This window comes from Labeo rohita, chromosome 10, assembly GCF_022985175.1.
Source record: "Labeo rohita strain BAU-BD-2019 chromosome 10, IGBB_LRoh.1.0, whole genome shotgun sequence".
NCBI classification, from domain to species: Eukaryota; Metazoa; Chordata; class Actinopteri; order Cypriniformes; family Cyprinidae; genus Labeo; species Labeo rohita.
The window spans coordinates 29,378,055-29,399,938 of record NC_066878.1 but is presented as its reverse complement, the minus strand read 5'-3'; the positions used below and the strand labels follow the sequence as shown (position 1 = coordinate 29,399,938).

The following is a 21,884-nucleotide window of genomic DNA, read 5'->3' as shown; positions in this document are numbered from 1 at the left end:
GCAGACATATGTGTTGAGTAAAACAAAGACCCTACAGAAAACCAGACGCTCGGGCCGTTTCAGAAGTTGCTGATGGCTAGTAAGTTCTTCAATGGCAGTCATTATGCGTTGCTATATTTTGATCAGTCTTTTAAAGCCTTGAAGAAGAGGAAGGCCTCCGCTCGAGTCTTGAATTATTGCTCGCATTCAGATATTGTATCCGGAGGCCTCACAGAGCTGCGTTTGCAGCCGTATCATCATTACATTTGGGATTTACAGCTACTGTCAGGTAGGAGACACAAGGGTTATGAAGGGCTTATTTTAGAGCACCGTGTCACTCACTGTTTACATCTCTCTCTCTCTCGTCTCTCTCTCTCTCATCCCGCTCCTCCTCTACCTATCATGAACGATGCACACCCCATCCATCTGACTTTATTATAGCGGCTCCTGAATATGCAAAGCTCGTCTCAAATGAGACGCATCTATCTTGTGTCATATTGCCGTGCCTGCTCTCAGAGCTGGAGAACTGAATCTTGGGAGATCTGTAGATATTAGACTTTGCTATAAATTGAACTTTTTAATAAAACATTTACAGCGCCTGCTATTTAAAGGCTAGCTGTGAAAATATACAGTGAGCTAATTTAGTTTGAAACCAGTAAACACAGCAAAGACTAACATGCAAAAGTATATTAAAAATATAAATAATATAATTTATTATGATATATAATAATAATAATAATAATAAATTATATATATATATATATATATATATATATATGAATATATTTATTTATTCATTTATTTTATTATTATTATTATTATTTTCCTGCTTGCTTCTACTTTTCTGGGAGAAACTGAAAACAGTAACACAGTAACTTTTCTTTATATATTGGATTTTTATTTTTTTTTATTATTATTTTATTTGATGTATTTTTTATTTTACTATTCTACTGTATACAGTGAAGACGGATCAAAGTATTCTTTATATAAAGGCCAGAATGAGTGTTGCGTGCTAATGAGCATTAGAGTCAGTGATGTATGGTCTATAAAGGAATATAAACATGACCACATCACACCAGAGGCCTCAGAGACTCATATGTGAGCCACATCCTTACTGTTTGTCATGATTTGTCATGATCGGTGAGTATTTTTATCTCGGAGTGTGTGGGCAGGTTTGGTGCATCTGGCTGCACTGGGCCTTTCTTTCGTTCAGATGAGCGTTTGATGTGATGTCCTGTGACTGACGATGTGAAAAGAGCCCTTGGCACTGAGCTTGTAGGCATTAGCGCATGTGTTTCCCTCAGACAGCCGCTGATGAATATTTCAGCCAGTAGGAAGTCACGGCCCGTCCCAAACTCACTCTTTACTGAACGCTTCCTTAAATGCTCTGGATGATCTGTTTGCTTTGGACTATAAATGTCAGAATACAAAACTTCAGCCTCAGCCAATGGTATGAGTTTGGGGCGGAGCTACAGGACTGCTAAACCTGTTTGGAAATACTCATTATTTATGCAATTTAAGTAGCACAAATGTGTAGAAGCTGGTTTCTGCTACGGGGATAAGAACATTAAAAAGTTAATTGCAACTTTTTATCTTATAATTGAACTGCTTTTCCTCAAATTTCTGATTTTGTATCTCACAATTCTGACTTTTTTCCTCGCAATTGTGAGAACAAGTCAGAATTGTGAGATATAAACAGAATTGAGATATATATAAACAGAAATGTAAGATATAAAAATAGAATTGCAAGAAAAATGTCGGAATTGTGCAATATAAACTCAGAATTGTGAGATATAAACTCAAAATTGTGAGATATAAACAGAACTGAGATATATATAAATAGAAATTTTGGGATATAAACATAGAATTGTGAGGAAAAGGTCAGAATTGTGAGATATAAACAAAATTGTAAGGTATAAAAAATAGAATTGCAAAGAAAAAGGTCAGAATTGTGCGATATAAACTCAAAGTTGTGAGATATAAACAGAACTGTGAGATATAAAAATAGAATTGCAAGAAAAACGTCAGAATTGTGTGATATAAACAATTGTAAGATATAAACAGAATTGCAAGAAAAACGTCAGAATTGTGTGATATGAACTCAAAGTTGTGAGATATAAACTCGTAATTGCAAGAAAAACATTAGAATTGTGAGATTTAAAAATAGAATTGCAAGAAAAATTCAGAATTGTATGATATAAACTCAGAATTGTAAGATATAAACAGAATTGCAAGAAAAACATCAGAATTGTGACATATAAATTCACAATTACGTTTTGTTCCATGGTAGATGTAAACTAAGAATTTAAAGAAAAAATTATAAATATAAAACTATAAAATATAAACTCAGAGTTGTGAAATGAAGTCTCTGAATTGTAAAAAAAAAAAAAAAAAAAATTTATATAAAAAGACTTTATATCTTGCTATTCTGACCTTTTTCCCCCTCAGAATTACAAGAAAAAAGTCAGAATTGTGAGATACTAACAAAATTGTAAGATATAAAAAAATAGAATTGTGAGAAAAACTTCAGAATTGTGAGATATAATCTCCAAATTGTGAGATATGAACAGAATTGAGATATATATATAAACAGAAATTGGGGATATATACAGAATTGCAAGAAAAATGTCTTGAATTGTGAGATATAAACAGAATGGTAACACATAAAAACAGCTGCAAGAAAAGCATCAGAATTGTGTGATATAAACTCAAAATTTTGAGATACAGTAAAAACGGAATTGAGTTACAAACAGAATTGAATTAGAAAATTAGAATTGCAAGAAAAATGTCAGGTTTGTGTGATATAAACTCAAAATTGTAAGATATAAACAGAATTGAGTTGTAAAGAGAATTGTAAAAATAGAAACAGAATTGCAAGAAAAATGTCAGAATTGTGTGATATAAACAGAATTGTGAGATATAAATGCAGAATTGTTAGATATAAACTGAACTGCAAGAAAAATGTCAGAATTTTGACATATAAAGTCACAATTACACTTGTTTTTTTATTCTATAGTAGAGAAAAGATGCAATATGATGCAAGGCGTAAACTAAGAATTCAAAGAAAAGAAAGAAAGAAAGAAAAAACTAAATTGCAAGATATAAACTCAGAGTTGTGAAATTTAATCTCGGAATTGCGGAAAAAAAGAATTCAGAAGTCAAAGATTGTATAAAAAATTATAACAAATTCCAAATTGTGAGATACAGACATGATTGAAAATTGTGAAATATGCACTTGCAATTATGAGAAAAAAGTCAGAATTGTGAGGAAAAAAGAGTCACTTTTTTTTTTTTTTTTTTTAAACCTTTTATGCGTTTTATTCTGTGGTGGGGGAAAAAACGGAATTGTGAGCTGTAAATTGTGAGTTGGGAATTGTGAGTTGGGAAGAATAAAAGCTAACTGTGAGAAAACATTCAGAGAGTACAAGCAGAATTAAGACAAACTTAAAAAAGTCAGAATTGTGAGATATAAACTTCAATTTGCAAGAAAAAGGTAAGAATTCTGATGTTTCATCTCGCAATTCTAAGAAACAAATTCCAAATCGTAAGATATAAACTCAAAATTCGAGGAAAAACAAGTCAGAATGGTGAGATACAAAGTCACAATTACCATTTTATTTTTTATATTTTAAATTCATGGCTGAAACATGCTTTCATACTATTGCATTCACGCTCACTAAAACATTAAAATCTGATTCAGTTTACCATAGTTCAGGCATCACAAGTTCTGCTGGTTACTATGGAAGCTATAACAGCCATTTCTCCATTCTCAATCCATATCATGATCGGTTTGGATTTAAATGTGGGGGTCTATGTCCAATATCCTGATTCATCATGACCACCAAAGCCAATTATTTATGCCATGTTTGCCTCTCTCACGAAACTAAAAAATAAGTGCAACGGATAGAGATGATGATCATCTTTAATCCAGCATAATCCTGTATTAAACTCAATATGGAAACGCACAGATCAGGCAGCATATGCTGATGATGGCGGAAGGATTTAAGAAACAAGCCCTGATGTCTAGACCATGACTATTTGACTGGGCCCTAAAAACAGAAAAATCAATACAGATCCCAGGGACTCGTAATGGTCCAATTACTGCTTGTAGGTTTGTCAATGCCGAGTCTCAGAGGACAGTTGCTAAAGGCCACTTGCATGCGTTTATTAGTCTACTGTTCTGAATCTATACATGCTTAATATAAGGAGATCTTATATCTTATACCTGTGTGCTATACATACAGTTAGTTTCTGAGTGCAATTCCAATCAATGCATGCATTTACTGTCATATTCCACAATGCACCAACGTAAACTACCAGTCAAAAGTTTTTGAACAGTAAGATTTTTAATGTTTTTTAAAGAAGCTCCTTCTGCTCACCAAGCCTGCATTTATTTGATTCAAAACACAGCAAAGCCAGTAATATTGTGAAATATTTTTACTATTTAAAATAACTGCTTTATATTTGAATTTATTTTAAAATGTAATTTATTCCTGTGATCAAAGCAAAATTTTCAGCATCTTCAATATCACATGACCTTTCAGAAATCATTCTAATATGCTGATTTGCTGTTAAAGAAACATTTATTATTTAAAACTTTTTTTCAGGATTCTTTGATGAACAGAAAGAACCAAAGATCAGCATTTATCTGAAATAAAAAGCTTTTGTAACACTGTACCTTTTAAAAGCTTGGAGTCTGTGTATTTTTTTATATTTTTTTGGTAAAGAAATTAAAGAAATTAATATTTTTATCTAGCAAGGATGCTTTAAATTGATGATAAAGACATATATAATGTTACAAAAGATTATTATTTCAGATAAATGCTGATCTTTGGTTCTTTCTGTTCATCAAAGAATCCTGAAAAATGTATACTCAGCTCTTTTCAACGTAACAATAATAAATGTTTTTTGAGCAGCAAATCAGAATATTAGAATGATTTCTTAAGGATGTGACATTTTAAAATACATTCATATAGAAACGTTATTTTAAATAGCAGAATTGCAAGAAAAACATCAGAATTGTGAGATGAGCATAGAATTGCAAGAAAAATGTTAGAATTGTTCGATATAAACAGAATTGCAAGAAAAATGTCAGAACTGTGAGATTTAAATATATAAAAATATTATTGCACGAAAAATTTTAGAATTGTGAGATATAAACTCAGAATTGTGCGATATAAACAGAATTGCAGGAAAAACATCAAAATTGTGAGATGTAAAAATAGAATTGCAAGAAAAATTTCAGAACTGTTAGACCTAAACATCAGAAGTGTGCGATATAAACAGAATTGCAAGAAAAATGTTAGAACTGAGAGATTTAAAAATAGAATTGCAAGAGAAACATTAGAATTGTGAGATTTAAAAATAGAATTGCAAGACAAATGTCAGAATTGTGATATAAACTCAGAATTGTGCGATATAAACAGAATTGCAGGAAAAACGTCGAATTGTGAGATTTTAAAATAGAATTGGAAGAAAAATGTCAGAATTGTGATATAAACTCAGAATTGTGCGATATAAACAGAATTGCAGGAAAAACATCAAAATTGTGAGATGTAAAAATTTAATTGCAAGAAAAATTTCATAATTGTGAGACATAAACATCAGAATTGTGCGATATAAACAGAATTGCAAGAAAAATGTTAGAATTTAGATATTTAAAAATAGAATTGCAAGAAAAATGTTAGAATTGTGCAATTTAAAAATAGAATTGCAAGAAAATGTCAGGATTGTGAGATTTTAAAATAGAATTGGAAGAAAAATGTCAAAATTGTGCGATATAAACAAAATTACAAGAAAAACACCAGAATTGTGAGATGTAAAAATAGAATTGCAAGAAAAATGTCAGAATTGTGCGATATAAATGATACTAAAAAAATCAGCTTTGAAATCACAATAATAAGCAGTAAGAATATTTCAAAATTTTACAATTTTTGCTGTACTTTGGATCAATAAATGCAGGCTTGGTAAGCAGAAGAGACTTCTTTAAAACACATTAAAAATCTTACTGTTTAAAAACTTTTGACTGGTAGTGTACATTGGTGCATTGTGGAATTTGGCAGTAAATGCACGCATTAATCAGAATTGCACTCAGAAACTAACTGTATGTACAGGTATAAGCTATAAGATCAGTAGTGACTAGAAGTGCATCACCAAATAATTAATCAAATTAACACCATAAACAATGATTGTAATCAAAAAGGATTTTTCACATGACCACATGGCTTGAAACATACTGTAAACTACTAAAGCAAAGAAAGTTGATGGTTGAAGTAGGACAAACAAATCCGTTACCTGCCGTTACTTTACCAGGGGACATTATAGAATGGCTGAAAGTCCATGTAATATTCATTATATAATGTCTGAACTAATGCCATTTGAATTCTTAGCAACTTCATTACTCATTTGTGGTCAGGCATTGCTCCACATTAGACCCTTGATTACCTCCCATCCTTCATCAGCTTTGCTTTCCATCCGGCCTCTGGATGAAAAATGTGTTAATATCGAAAGACATAAATCAAGGCTCATTGAGCAGATTTCCACCTCCGACCGGAAAGTTTTCAAACAGGTTCACTAGAGTGCAGGGAGAGAGAGACTGCAGTGACAAAAAAAAAAAAATCATACTTAAATTATTACAGTAAATATTTACAATATTTACAAATAATTCTAATAGTTTACATTTTTCAACGGTACTTGAAAATAAATATATCTATGGTTCCATGACACTGAAAAATTCTTTGTGGAACCAAAAATGGGGGTTCTTCTGTCACATCACTGTGAAAACCCTCTTTTAGAGCCTATTTTTAAGAGCACAACTTGCACATTATCATGCTTTTGGTTTATGCGGCATGTTCCTAAACATAACAAATCTTCTCTGTAACTGTATTAATATTTTATGCATCACAAATGAACATTACATGAAATATACTACACTATATTATCTGCATTTTAATGCTGTTTAATTATGGCTGCATTTACGTGATAAAGTACAACGGAGACATTTCTGATCAAGCAAGTGGCCTCATTTTGCACTACGTTGTGAATCTCAAACTTATGAGCTTCATTAGCAAACATAAAACTCCGATTGAATCATTCATGGAGGTCTAAACCCATTACATTTTTCACAAAATGCAGCGTGCATACAGAGCTGTAATATTGTTTAATATTTTCACTGTCTTTGAGCAACTGGGCTAATCGTTCAGTCTGTTGCACGGAAGTCCGACTGAGTCAGAGATGGGACGTCTGGCTGCGTGAATCGTAAATTTAATAACGGAGCTCTAAGAGGCTTCTTTTAAGGCCATTAGTCAAAGGTAGGGACACTATCAGCAGGGTTGATTACAATACTGCTGAATATTCTCAAGGGGACCTGCTGTTCATTCATATTCCACCGTTTAAACAGCCCATTCATCAATTACTGTAGCGCCGGCGGCAGAATGCACATCCCAAATACACACGACTCCACTAACACAATGTCCATGAACGGTCTCGGCAGGCCACGAGTTACCTGTAGCCTGTGCTGATTTTAAATGACCACTAAACGGCTCTCTGGAATACATGATTCTGCTCAGCTGCATCGTTCTGCAGTCAAATATCTGGGTACAGTGATGCTGAACTGTACATGCAATGACTGTCCTACATAGCTGTGCTAGTTTTGTGTTTCATATTGTCAAATGAAACAAAAACGTGTTTACAGCAAATGCACTACAATGTAAGCCAGCTATTTTGCATATATATGTATGGAAACTGTTGGCTCTCCCTACAAGTCCCCATAAAATCATAATTGAAGTTTTTTGGCTATTATTATGAATATGTTAGTCTCAAGGTTATCTATAAGCTAGTGTGCTCCAAAACAATGACAAAATTTGCAAGATATAAGCATTCAAAACGTACACTCTCTAAATTCAGCTAATATGGATCAACGATTTTGATGACATCACCCTGCACTTCAGCTTCTCATCAAACTTTCTGTCCAATCAAATGCTCTCTGGAATCCTAAGCGCCCTGCCCCCTACTCTACAAATAGGTGCTGTGGCTGAAATCGGTCACTTTGTTAACTGAGTTAGTATTTTCTGTGCAGTAAATAGGAACTATATAGGGTACAGGGAACGAATCAGACAGTGTAAATATCCTTTCCATTGGGGCGAATGAAGTCTGGTTTCGTGCTGTTACACAAACCGCCATAGTGTGCACACAGTGTCATATGCGTATCATATGCGTAAATCGGCGCAGACCACAAAATGTATCAGACCTATTCGAATTCCACACAGAATGCTATATTTTATAGCAATATTATTGAGATTGTGGCTGTCATACGCTGGCAAATGCGGCTTTGCGCAGCTCAACGACTTTGGCTCAAGATGTGATATAAACAAAACACTATTGGCCATTTAATGGGTGGGGCGATATTTCGTATCTGCGACTGAAAACTACTGTGTGAGACTATGAGAAAATATTTAGAAGCACCAGTGCGACTGACAGAATCAGCGTATTTGTGTTTACACTGAGGGGAGCTACAAAGGTTTCTACGTGTTTTTGCAACGTTAAGTTATGTGTCACAGACATATCTCACGAATCCCTTCATAACCAAAGTGCAGAGAGAGTGTAAATAAGAGATTGATTGTGCATTGTAGAGAGCTACGCTGATTATAGTGGAACTTTGTGAGATCGCGATGAGCTAAGACGAGTGACAACTTTTAATAATATTTAAGGGAGTTTGTAAATGAGATATTGAGTTAATACAACAGTTAAATAAACAAGAAGTTAATAGACTTACATGTCTGACTATAACACTATTGCCTGATTTTGCTCTATTTCATCGTCAAAAATAGTTTGAAACAAATCACAACTGAGCCGCTGTGCATCTCCATTCAAACACAGCAATGTTTTGGTTATGAATAAACGTGCATTTTTAAACGAATTTAGTGAGTCAATGATTCAATTTTCCATTCATAAAGATAGTCACTTTCTTTACTCCTGAATGAACCAACCGTTCGAACGAATCAAATGAATGAATGATTCAGTAATTAAATCAGTGACCTGCCGCCACCAACTGACAGTTTTAGTTTCATTCTTTTCAGTTATTTATATTATATTGTTATATTCAAAATTTTATATTTAAAACTCAACATGTATTAATTAGACTGCACTCATGCTACCTCTGATCCTCATTAAACATAAAAATACACCTACGAGCACTTTTGTGTTCTTCTGTGCCACCTCTGTTTTGTTAATTCTTTGTTAATACTGCATTTGATTGGTAACTTATTCTTATTATACTTGTTCATATTCTGTTGATTTAATTAGACATTTTAAAAAGCTTTATAAAATATAACTTTTTTTAAAAAATTACATAAAAGATGACATACTTTTAATAAAGAAAAAAAAAAAAAAAAAAAAAAAAGCAATTACAAAAGTTAAAAAAATTCCCCTGTTAATCACTTTAAGAGTTAAATATCACCTTGTAATGGAAAGGCTAATTTTTGATGTGACTGTTTGATTACTGATTAGAAGGTGCTCCTAAAATTTTCTTAGGAGCCTTAAACTTTTTAAGTAGTAAAAAAAAAAAAGTAAGCATAGAGGCCTGCGCATAGAATAATGCTGCGTGTGAACAAGTGCACGGTTGTTTTGGTCTGTGATGCGGTCCTTACACATTCAAAAGTATGACGCTCAGGAAAACTTCATTTCCCGCGTTACGCTGTGTCTCGCGCAGTTAAACCTTTCTTTGACCTTTAAAGAAGGTCAAAGAAAGGTTTGCAAGGCAAGTGCGAGGATTGTTATTTTTTAGCATACAATTCACTGCCACATTCTCTGTTGTCTGAGTGGGCACAACCAAACACACACACACAAAAACTACTAGCAAACTGTATTGACGATGAAAATTATGTAACACAGAAGTCCTCCAGAAGTTGTACTTTCAACTTAAATGGATAGGTCACCCAAAAATGAAAATTAACCCATGAATTATTCACCCTCAAGCCATCCTAGGTGTATATGACCTTCTTCTTTCAGATGAATACAATCAGACTTATATTTAAAAATATTCAGGTTCTTTATAATGGCAGTGAATGGGTGTTGAGATTTTGAAGTCCAGTAAAGTGCATCCATCCATCATAAAAAGTACTCCACACGGATCTGGGGGGGTTAATAAAGGCCTTCTGAAGCAAATCAATGCATTTGTGTAAGAAATATATCCATATTTAAAACTTTATAAACCATAATCTATAGCTTCCACTAACTGTCACCCTCGCATACATGAGGAGAGCGGCTTTCCAGCGAATGATGTAGGGCGTACTTCTAATTTGTGACCGGTGTTTTGTTTTGCTCCCTCCTCTGCGCTTCCGTGTTCATCACTTCTCACCACTACGTCTTTGTCTAAGGCAGGGGAATTTTTCAGATTTTATCGATTAATTTGAATTTAATGTTTTGCCATGATTTTATCTCTTAGAAATCAAGGAATCACATCAGCGGCATTAGCCTTGTGGTTAGTGCACCAACATATAGCACAACCGTGCTCGCGGCAGCCCGAGTTCCTTTGCCGATCCCACTTCCCTCTCTCTGCCCAGTACTTCCCTGTCATCTCTCTACTGTCCTGTCCATTAAAGGCATAAAAAAGCCCAAAAATTTATATATAATATAAACCCCCCCCCCAAAAAAACCTCACAATTGTGAGTTTTTATTAAAAAAAGTCGAAATCAAGGAATCACAATTTTGAATAGAAATATTACCAAATGTTACAATTAGACACTTCAACAATATGCCAATGATAACAGTAAAGAGAAAAGAACGATCCTACTGCATGTACATGACTAACCGGGACATGCTTATATCATTAAGCATGTTCACACAAAATGCGCTTTTGTACTGACAAAGATGCAGTGTTGGCAGTGGCATAGGACAACGTGCAGGGAGATGGGAGTGAACTTCCTTTAACTTGAGCGCCTTGTTTTTATAATGCTGTTTCATGCATGAGACGCTGAAAGAGACACGAGTGCAACAGTCAAACGTGTCCATGTTTACATAGAAAAACGTGTCCATGTTTAAAAGCAGCGTAATCAAATAAAAAAAATCTGTGAAGAACTACTACTGTATGTCTGATATTTCATGTTTGCATCATCATGGTGACAGGCTGAAAGCTGCTGTTAATTGTTTTTACAGAACATTTATAGTTAATAATAGTCTACTGGTGTTTTATACCTTGTCATTTTGAAGCATTTTCCTGGTATTATTTCTTAACATATATTGTGTATAAGAGAAGTTTGTAAAAGATGTAGTTGAAGAAAGAAAGATGTAGAAAGATCGCCCAGTCCTACCAACATCCTACATCATCTGCTGGAACGTAAACACATTTCATTTCATTTTCATTTTATTATTTATTTCATTCTTTTAAAAGAAAAAGAAATGAAAAGGAGCAGAAAGAAGATAAACTTATAATATCTGCCCCTTATCAACATAAAACAAATTACAATTCCAATGAGGAGCTCTTATACTTATCAAATTTACAGCAAATATACAATGTCATAATTCAAATATCTCATTTTCCAACTAATTAGAAGCATGATATTTCTCTATCAATAATGCTTTTACACACTTCTTGAAAACAAAAAACGATATTGACATTTTGATTTCATTGCTTAAATTATTCCACAAACTGACACCTTGCACCGAGACACATCTTTCCTTTAATTTTGTTCTAAACTCAGCTTTCTGAAAGACTTCAGTTCCTCTTAAATTGTAGCTACTAACTCTCTTGATGAATCTATTTTGCAAATTTTCAGGTAATGTTTTTTGGTGAGCTTTATACATTATTTTTAGTAAACTATATTCTAATAAATCATCAAATTTTAAGGTTTTTAATTGTATAAATATTGGATTTGTGTGGACCCTATATCCACTTCCATTGACAACACGAATAGCACGTTTTTGTAATTTAAAAACTGGTTCTATATAAGTCTTATTAGCACTTCCCCACACTTCAATGCAATAGGTCAGATGTGGAACAATCAATGAATTATATAACAAAAACAGAGCACATTTATTAACAGATTCTTTTATCTTATGCAGCACGGCTATGATTTGGGATACCTTAGATTTAACATAGTCAATATGGAATTTCCACGTTAACTGTTCATCAATCAAAACACCCAGAAATTTAAATTCATGGGTCCTATCTATCTGTACTCCTTGTACTGACAATGCTGCATCAAAATCCTTATTTATACAACTAAAGATCATAAATTTTGTCTTACTAATGTTTAAAGATAATCTATTAGCGTTAAACCATCTCATAATTTTCCCAAACTCATACTCAACAACTTGCAATACATTTATATTTTTGCCAGCATAAAATAAAGTAGTATCGTCCGCAAACAAAATACATTTTAGTAAATTTGAAACATTTACAATATCATTCACATAAAGAAGAAAAAGTACTGGACCTAATACCGATCCCTGGGGTACACCACAAGTAATTTGACAATTTTTTGATTTTGTATTATTGATTTCAACAAACTGCTCTCTTTCTTTTAAATAACTTTTAACCCACTGATGAGCTATGCCTCTTATACCATATTTATATAATTTACTCAATAATATTTCATGGTCTATGGTATCGAACGCTTTTTGCAAATCCACGAAGACACTTACAACGATCTGTTTCTTTTCCATAGCATTCGTTATTTCTTCTACCAATTCCACTATTGCTGTAGCAGTTGAATGATTTGAACGAAATCCATATTGTTTATTATTTAACGTATTATTTTTATCCATAAATTTAATTAATCTAAACACAAATAATTTTTCTAATATTTTAGATAACTGTGGTAACAGGGAAATGGGTCTATAATTCGAAATATCATTTTTATTTCCTTTTTTGAAAAGTGGAACCACTTTAGCTATTTTCATGCGTTCTGGAAATTTCCCTATTTGGAATGACAAATTACAAATATAAGTAAAAGGTTCTACAATTACGTCTATAATTTGCTTTATCAAAGACATGTTCATATCTGTGTAATCATTTGACTTTTTGTTGGCAAATTCATTCACAATATTCAGAATTTCACTCACTTGTACGCCCTCTAGGAAAATACTATTTACACTATGTGGAATAATACTACAATCAATATTTTCATCTGGGATGTTTTGCACTAAATTAGAGCCAATATTTACAAAATAATTGTTGAATTCATTTACAATTTCTTCGGTCACATATATGTCTGAATTATTTTTAGTTATAAAATCAGGAGTAATAATTTTGGCCTTGCCTTTATGCAAGACTGTGTCTATTACGCCCCACATATTTTTGATACTGCCTTTATTTTTATCTATCAAATTGGTGTAGTAATCCTTTTTTTGTTTTCTTATAATCGATACCAGTTTATTTTTATACTTTTTATATCTACATTCTGCATCTTCTGTTCTTTTTTTAAGAAACATTCTATACAGATAATTTTTTTTCTTACAAGCATTTTTCAACCCATTTGTCATCCATGGTTTGTCAAAAGATATTTTCGCAGTTTGAGCACGAATTTTTATTTGTTTACAATTTTTATCATATAAATTGATAAGTGTAGTCATGAAAGCATTGTAGGCATTATTTAAGTCATTCGTATATACTTGATCCCAGTTTTGTCTCTTAAGATCTTCTCTAAAATCCTCAATAGCTTTACTAGACTTATTCCTTATGATAACAAAAGAGTTATCTTGCATAGTATTAATACAGAAATTATCGTAAATTGTAAATACAGGGAGATGATCACTGACATCTATCATGAAAATACCATTAATAATATCACCATGTAAATTTGTATATATGTTATCAATAATCGTAGCACTATGAGTTGTAATTCTGGTTGGTTTGGTTATCATTGGGCATAAACCTGCAATTCCCATATAGTTCTTAAAGTCATTAATTGCTACTGTGTTACCTAAATCTATATTGAAATCACCACATACAATTACTGATTTCTTCTTTATATCATCAAGCATTTCTATGATTTTTTCTATAAACAAATCAGTAATAGGCCCAGGTGGTCTATAAACACAAGTAATTAACACATTTTTTCCTTTATCATTTATAATTTCTATCGTTAATGCTTCCATCAAATCTAACTCAGCTATAGTTTTTTGCTCAACAACTTTACATTTCAGTTTAGCATCAACATAGAGAGCGACACCACCTCCACCTTTCCCCATCCTATTAACATAGAACATGTTGTAACCTTTAATCTGTACACTATCAACTTGCTTTTCCTTCAACCAGGTTTCTGTTACAGCAATCACTTTAAATGTCCATTTTAAATCACTTAAAAAGTCATTAATCTTTGATAATTTACATTTCAAACTTTGACTATTAAAGTGTATGATGGAAAATGCATCATCAGAAAACCTGTGTGTAATCCCGTTAAACTCTTGTGTTGTATAGTAGTGACATTCCCCAGGGGCTAGTATATTTTCAGCACAGACAGTTTCCATGTCAAATATTTTATCACTGTTTATATCAATATTTGAAACCATTGTCGAAAGTGTAAGTGCTTGGAACAAATAGACCATCTAATAAAATCGTGCAGGCCCAGTCCAACAAAACCAAATAAATCCATTATTCTAATCACAAATTTCCATATTGACAAAATTATATTCATTCCCACAGTGTTTAACATCGGCATATCTTGAGGTGTATCAAAACCGCATCGAAAATGCACAACAGAATTTTGCCACATTATTTAAATTGATCGAGATCTTTTGAGTCTCTTAACATCATGACTTTAGCTTGTTCCGAATTTGACCCATTTAACTGAATAAATACCTTACAATTCCTTGTCCATGTCGCCTTAATTTTTCCAATTTTCCGCAGAATGCGGGCTTCCCTTGCAATATTCGCCATTTTCTGCGTTAGATGCTCATTCAGATACACCGCTGTTCCTCTCAACTTTTTTCCTTGGCTCAATAATTCATTTTTATTTTTCTGAGTAACGAAGCGCATGACAATAACAGGCCTCATCTTGTCTTTGCGTGGTAGAGTATGGCACGCCGAGATGGTTTCCGGATCCACATGTATGTCCTTCTCTGACAAAAATCGAAGAACCTGTCTTTCCAGTGTTTGCAAATCTGCTTTCTCCGCATCCTCGCTGACACTGCTACCACTTGCACACGTATGACAGTTAGTAGCTTGGGAGCTTGGAAGAGCCAAAACATTTTTTAATATAACTCCAACTGTATTTATCTGAAAGAAAAAAAAGTCATATACACCTAGGATGGCTTGAGGGTGCGTATTGGGTCATTTTCATTTTTTGGGTGAACTATCCCTTTTTTGGAAACAATTCAATTGTTTGGATATGGATATGTTTTGTTGTTCCAAGCATGAAAAACTGTCAGCTTAACACTTACTATATCCATGCATTTTTATCCATTCTTTTAGCTTGTGTCATGATCAGCTAAAAATAAACCTGGGTATTTTTTACCTGGTTAGAATTGAGCCAGATTACTTTCGGCTCATCCATCACATTGAAAACGGAAGGTCAAGTCGAGAACATTGCATTGTGGGATACAGCACGGCATGTAGTAAGCTCACTACACATTTTTGGCAAATGTAACAGGTCATCTGCGTGTTCTCTGCACACAGAATATTCACATTGTATAGCTACAGTAGTAAGAGTCTGATCATTCTGAACATAACCAGAGTTTGCATGAAATTACACAAAAATATATTCCCAGACTTTGGCAATTTTTGGCCATTTTGGGTTAGATTTTATTACATAGCTAATGTTTACTAGATTACTTTAGTGTTGGTGTGTGCGTAATTGGTCATATTTTATGGTCAGACCACTTTCTCCATTTATAATATCACTTCCTCCAGTTGTATTATCTGAATCAAGAGAAAAAAGATGTCTCATCTGAATCAGGTGAGAAATATGCACAGATCAGACACCATTTACAAGCCAAAACAGTCCAAAACATGGTGGATTTTGATGTGAGAAGACAACATGGGATGGACTTTTTTTTTTTTACTGGAGGAGGTGTTATTATGGATTACAGACTCATATTTTGACCAGAAGTGACTATTTAAAGCTAAAACACTGTAAGAATGGATTTGTTTCTTACAAACATGCAGCATTAATTGATCGACTGGAGTTTTGTGGATTATTGTGATGTTTTTAATCAGCTGTTTGGACTCTTGTTCTGACAGTGAGCAAGTAACGTAACGCTAAATTTCTCCAAATCTGTTCTGATTTGTGATCTCAGATGACCTGAGTGTACATAAACTTTAAGGGAATTTTCATTTTTGGGTGAACTATCCCTTTAAGGTGAACCATGATGCTGTTAAACTCGTTCTGACTCGAGTGCTAAACCAGTCCATGGTCTGTTGGACACCTGTCTATCTCTCTCACCCACTTTCCCTCACTCCTTCTTCAAACTTACAGACACACATTCTCTCACACGCTCGCCGTTCCTCTCTGTGGTGGTCAGTCATTGTCTCGTGTCTTCATTAGTATGCTGGGAGCTTGTCTCTATGATGGGTGGTGACTTGGTTGGATGCACTCTCTCTGTCTCTGGTAAATGAGTATAATTATTTTCAGAGCTGCGGGCGACTCATGCATGTTTTATCCCTCCATCTGGACTGCGCGCGCCGCAACGCACAATGGTGATAAAAGATGTTTCTCGTCCCCACATCAAGGATGCGTGCGCGTGGACGCGGCCAGGCCCCCGATGTGGCGGAACGGAACGGGACGGGGGGGTGAGGCTTCACACATCCTGTACAAATCGCAATGCATCTCTCTCGGCATGACAAACAGCAACGTGTCTCTCCAGCGCGCATTTGGGCCCCCGTGTTCAGCCGCTCTTAACAGGAACTAGTGATCTGTGAAGTGACAAATGAACTCTAAAGCACTTTTGGTCTGGCAGAGATTGTGCATACAAAAAAAAAGAGGAAGGAAATTCTCTTTTGTCTTCATGTGGCTTCATTTGGTTCTTGTTAAAGGCACAGTCCACCCAAAAACAAAAATTCTTTTGTGTTCTCCAGAAGAAAGATATGCATAAATGATTTTTGGGTGAACCACCCTTAAAGGGAAGGAACTACAGTTGAAGGGGTTACTTTAATGAAAATAAAACTTTGACAAATGAAAATGCACAAAAACAAATTCTGCTTCTTTATCAGTTTAACTTGTAAAAATATGCAAATTAGCCCCAAGGTTATTAATATATGCACACATTTGCATATTAGAACAAAGGTGATACAGACTGCAGAAATGAAGTCACAACTCTTTGTTTTTAACATGATCATTAACTCAGTGGTTGGTAATAATCAGATTCCTTTTGTTGAACAATTTATTTAATAAAATGTAGTAAAATATTTTTTTTAAATGATGAAATAAAATATACAATTAAAACAAGGTTCGTACAGATACTGTAAAATGAAATTCCAGGACTTTTAAGGACTTTTCAAGTACTTTTTTACTTTCAATGACTTCAATCAGAGATCTTATGTCTTCTATTTCAAATTCTAAAAAAAGAGAAATAGATAAATAAAAATATACTGATAAAAAAAAAGGCAATAAAGTGAAACATGCACACGTAAAGTATTACTACTAAAGTATTACAAAGTATACTATACTTTTACTATAGCAAAACCACTGTTAGTTTTATTAAGGGATCTGTATTTGTATATACTTTCTTTTTTACTTGTTTTGTTTTTATACCTGTACTGTTTTCTACTGTTTAAGACAAAAATCAGAAAAAAAGATCTGCGAAATCACTTTGTAATCCTGATATGAAACATGACGAATTATTTGACTTATGCTGCATATCGTGAATCACTTGATTTGAATCATTCAATTTGAATTATTCAATCATTCAAGTGATTCTCAAACCCATTCCAATCTAAATCAAATTACTTGCGATACGCGATCTGATTGGAGCGCTTCGAAACAGTGAATCATTTTGCAATGCAATGGTTTAACTGATTCAGAGTTCCGAAAAGCTCTGTTTCACCCATCACTATATACTTTTTAAAGGCGTTACAAGCAATGTTGAAATTCAAAAATGAACGTCTCTTTTAATTTGATCTGGTTTTTGCTAGTGAATCGCTTGCTAGTGAATGTTTGAAGTTAATTGTTTGAATCAATCGTATCGGTTCCAGCGTAAATGACTTAATTGATTTGGTTTATGTGTTCTTTTCGCGTCTTCAGCAATGTTTACACGGCATTGTCACTACTGTACTATTACTTGCTTAGCTCGATTTCATTAACTGAAATTAGCAAAAAAGTTGTTTTTTTGAATTAAGTGAATTTTGCATGAAAAGATATGTCCTTATTGACAAAATTAAAGTTATTTCATAGATACATTGTCTTTCAGTAATTCAAGCACTTTTCAAGTACCTCTTCAGAAATATTGCTATTTTCAAGGGTGTTCCAGGCTTAAATATCAAAAAGTCAAATTCAACTTTTTAAGCACTTTAAACCTTGTACGAAACTTGAATAAAGAAATGTATAATATGAGGTCTATTGAAACATTAAGTCAAGCACGTTAAAAAAAATAAATAAAAAATACATTATACATTCTGTAAACTATTATTTTAGATTTTTTTAAGTTTGGTATAATAGAAAATCCTAATTTTTTTAAATTTTAACCATCATTTGTGCCCAAACCCATAAAATGTACGTCATTGTGTGTGTTTTTTTGTGCCTGATTATGTGGAATGGCCTCACTTTCTCTCTCGGGCTCAATTTACAGGCGCACATACGCAACAAAAGACATTACACAGATGGCACATACATGGAGTTCCATTTGCATACCAAAACTCTCTAAATGTCAACAGGGAGATATGCGGTCATATGCTGTGCAGTATCTCTTCTAGCCAACATGCAGACATGCGCTTCATATGCATACTAACATACCAGTACAGCTGTTCAGCTGCATGTGGATATGAAACAACTCCACGCAGAGGAGGATTTCAGCTGGTCATTTATCTGAACGTCTCAGAGACAAATGGCCTTTCACAGTCACACAGCCTTTGCTTTAGACAGTCAAGGACATGGGTTCTCACAGATGTAAAGTTCAGGAAAAACAATTACCTTCACAAATAATGAAAATTCTGTCATCACTGACTCTCCCTTGTGTCGTTTCTGCAAAGAAAAAGAATGATAAGTCTGCGTTTTTGCCATTTATTACACTCTTCTGTCATGATTTCCATGTTTAGGTGAATTGATCCATGTTAGTACAGATACCTGTGCACATAATCGAGTCTGTGGATCTCCACCGACATAGTAATCCATGAGCAGATCATGTAGAGCAGAAGAGGAGAAACACTCCTAAATGAGAATAAACAGACAGCACTGTACATCTGACAAACATGAGATCACTGATTCATTAACATTGGAAAAAAAACAGACTACAGAACTGAATCATTCGGAATGAATCTTTTCAACACATTTTCAGTTTTGTGCTCATATGCTTCTCCCATTTGCTCTTTTACATGGACTATCTCTCTGTAGAGACTAATACAAATAGATAAAACAATAATTTCTCAAATATTTATTAAAATACATACTGATAAATGTAACAACTACTTCCAATCAATGAGATGACTCAACGGAGGTAACGTTAACGGATTTCCTATTTGAACTGTCACCAACTGAACTGCAGTGGTCAAACTATTTAAAATACAGTTAGTTAAGATGCAAACTCGATCATAATCCACAATGTTTCCATCTAACATTCATTTTGAGGTGCAGCCATTAATTTCCGAATTTTAGCATTGCTTCGCTTGTAATGATTTTAAAAAGCACGTAGTGATGGGTAAAACTAAGCTTTTCGAAAATCCGAATCAGTTAAACCATGCGTCGCAAAATGATTCACTGTTTTGAACTGAATCTTCGGATCTTCGGAACGGGTTCGCAAATCATTTCAGACCGGAGCCGTTTCTCAATATGCGTTCTTATGTTCTTGTGGCCTTGTCGTCGTCGCCCAAGTACTGTTCCAATTCAAAGTTCACATCTAGCTAAGGACATGTCAAATCCCCGGATGTGTACCTGCTCCGCCCCTTTTATCAATGATGCATCAACTTGTGCGAACATGAGGCAGCCATGTATCCCAGAATGCATTTCGCACCAATCGGCGAGCGTTAATGGCGGAGGCGAAAACGCGCATAATTTTCAAAATATTACTGTTTATTGTGTCATGAAATGTAGTTTCAGGTGAGAATGTCGTTGTTTAAAACTCAAATCTGCTGTTTATTTACAAAGACTGCGCCTATTTGAAAACTTGTTTCGCTGATTTCGGAGATGTGAGTTCCAGGCGAACACCGGGTGCTCAGTGGTCATGTATCCCACAAAGAAAGCCTCACCACGGCTAGTCCTTCTGACATTTACCGCTGGTCCTGACGTCTCTGTAGTGGTTAAACAAGAGGTATAATTCGTTTTGGGCAAATCTAACAGCTAATTTTTGGTCTGGTGAATCTTATTTATTTCAGGGCATATCGTTTTGCCTGAGGACAAATTATTTACTTATCAATCGTAATTCAACGCTGACTTTTTAGCATGCATTTGACTCAATTGTTTGCTTTTGTCTTAATTTCTGATTACATACGCCTCTTATACTTTATACTTTTATAATGGATAATATTGTTCATTAAAATGGACATTTAACAAAAAAGGCAGAGTTGTGCTTATAATGTTTCATTTTATTATACATAAAGATGTATTATACACAGTGCACATATTGCCTAAATCACGTTAATGTTTTATTTTTTTTAATGAGTACGAAAAGAGGGTTGTGGTTTATATTTTGAAGAAAACAAAGAGGCAGTGGTGTTTGACATCACTTCGTTTTATAGTAATGTGTGTAAGCGTTGCATGAACCACATTTTTGTCGCTATTAAAATGTTTAAATGAAACAGAAAAGAGGCAGTGGTGTTTGATATAATATTTCGTTTCACTGTAATGTTGTGCATGTTGTACATAATGTTGGAGTAGAAAAGGCGAGCTGACTGACGTTATCAAGTACGCTGCTGTTCCATTTGCAGAATTACAGGACTTGCGTCCTCCCGTCCTCGGGAGTTCGTACTCCCAAGTCAAACTACCAAGTCTGAACTACGAACGACGCAAGTCCGAACTCTGCGTACTTGGTACGGAGAAACGGCCTGGGACTATCGCAAATCATTTGATTTAGATCAAAACTTCGGAGCGTGTTTGTGAATCTTTTGATTCAGTTGCCCCCCCCAGATGGTTAGTCATACATGATAATAAAGTGAGCGAGTTTTGCGCACTTTCTAGGCTATAATCCGTTCAGAATTTGTATGAAACGTTCGTTTTATACGGTGCAATGTTTCGGAAAGACATCTGCATATTTATACTGGATTCCTTCTTCGCCCGGCCCTTGTCCGACAGCTTATCAGAATTTGTATGCAATGGCAAAATGATTTTTTTTTAAATCAAGTTAATTTAAACATTTGAAGCATTTTTGTTCGTTAAATATAAGTTTTTGTTTGTTTTTTTAAAGTAACGAACGAGCGGCCAGCGGAAGACTGATACTAGTCTGTTTGATTTAATTTTGCCTTCTCAAATCATCACGACTTGCCTAAAATAAAATATCTACAGATATAAAACAGTTCAAGTATAAGTGTTAGTTTAAACGTTAAGTCTAGATAGAAGTGTGCTGTTAGGCGCATATCCAATCATTTGTGTGGAGAGTGGAAGCTAAAGCCGCTTTGCGAACATGTAGGCGCCAGCGCGATCGCTTTTTTTTTTTCTTTCAGTGGAAACCATTTTAAATATTCCGTCATTTTTGCTGATAAAAGTAAGAATAATACATCATTCCAAACTACTTTTATTTGTGTGCACTCACAATATCAACAAAACGCTGCAAATGGTGCTTCTAACATAAAGAACACAAACATGATGCGCTGTCTGTGGTCT

The 21,884-nt window shown here is 34.1% G+C and overlaps 1 long non-coding RNA gene across 1 annotated transcript in view; it reads right to left on the bottom strand.

Moving 5' to 3' along the window:
- LOC127171646 (uncharacterized) overlaps positions 1-21,884 on the bottom strand; it is a 63,870-nt gene that overhangs the window by 7,133 nt on the left and 34,853 nt on the right. The window contains exons 3-4 of the long non-coding RNA XR_007828543.1: positions 19,197-19,280; positions 19,044-19,094 (exon numbers count right to left, since the gene is read on the bottom strand). This is a non-coding gene — a long non-coding RNA (uncharacterized LOC127171646). The remainder of the gene's footprint in view (positions 1-19,043; positions 19,095-19,196; positions 19,281-21,884) is intronic.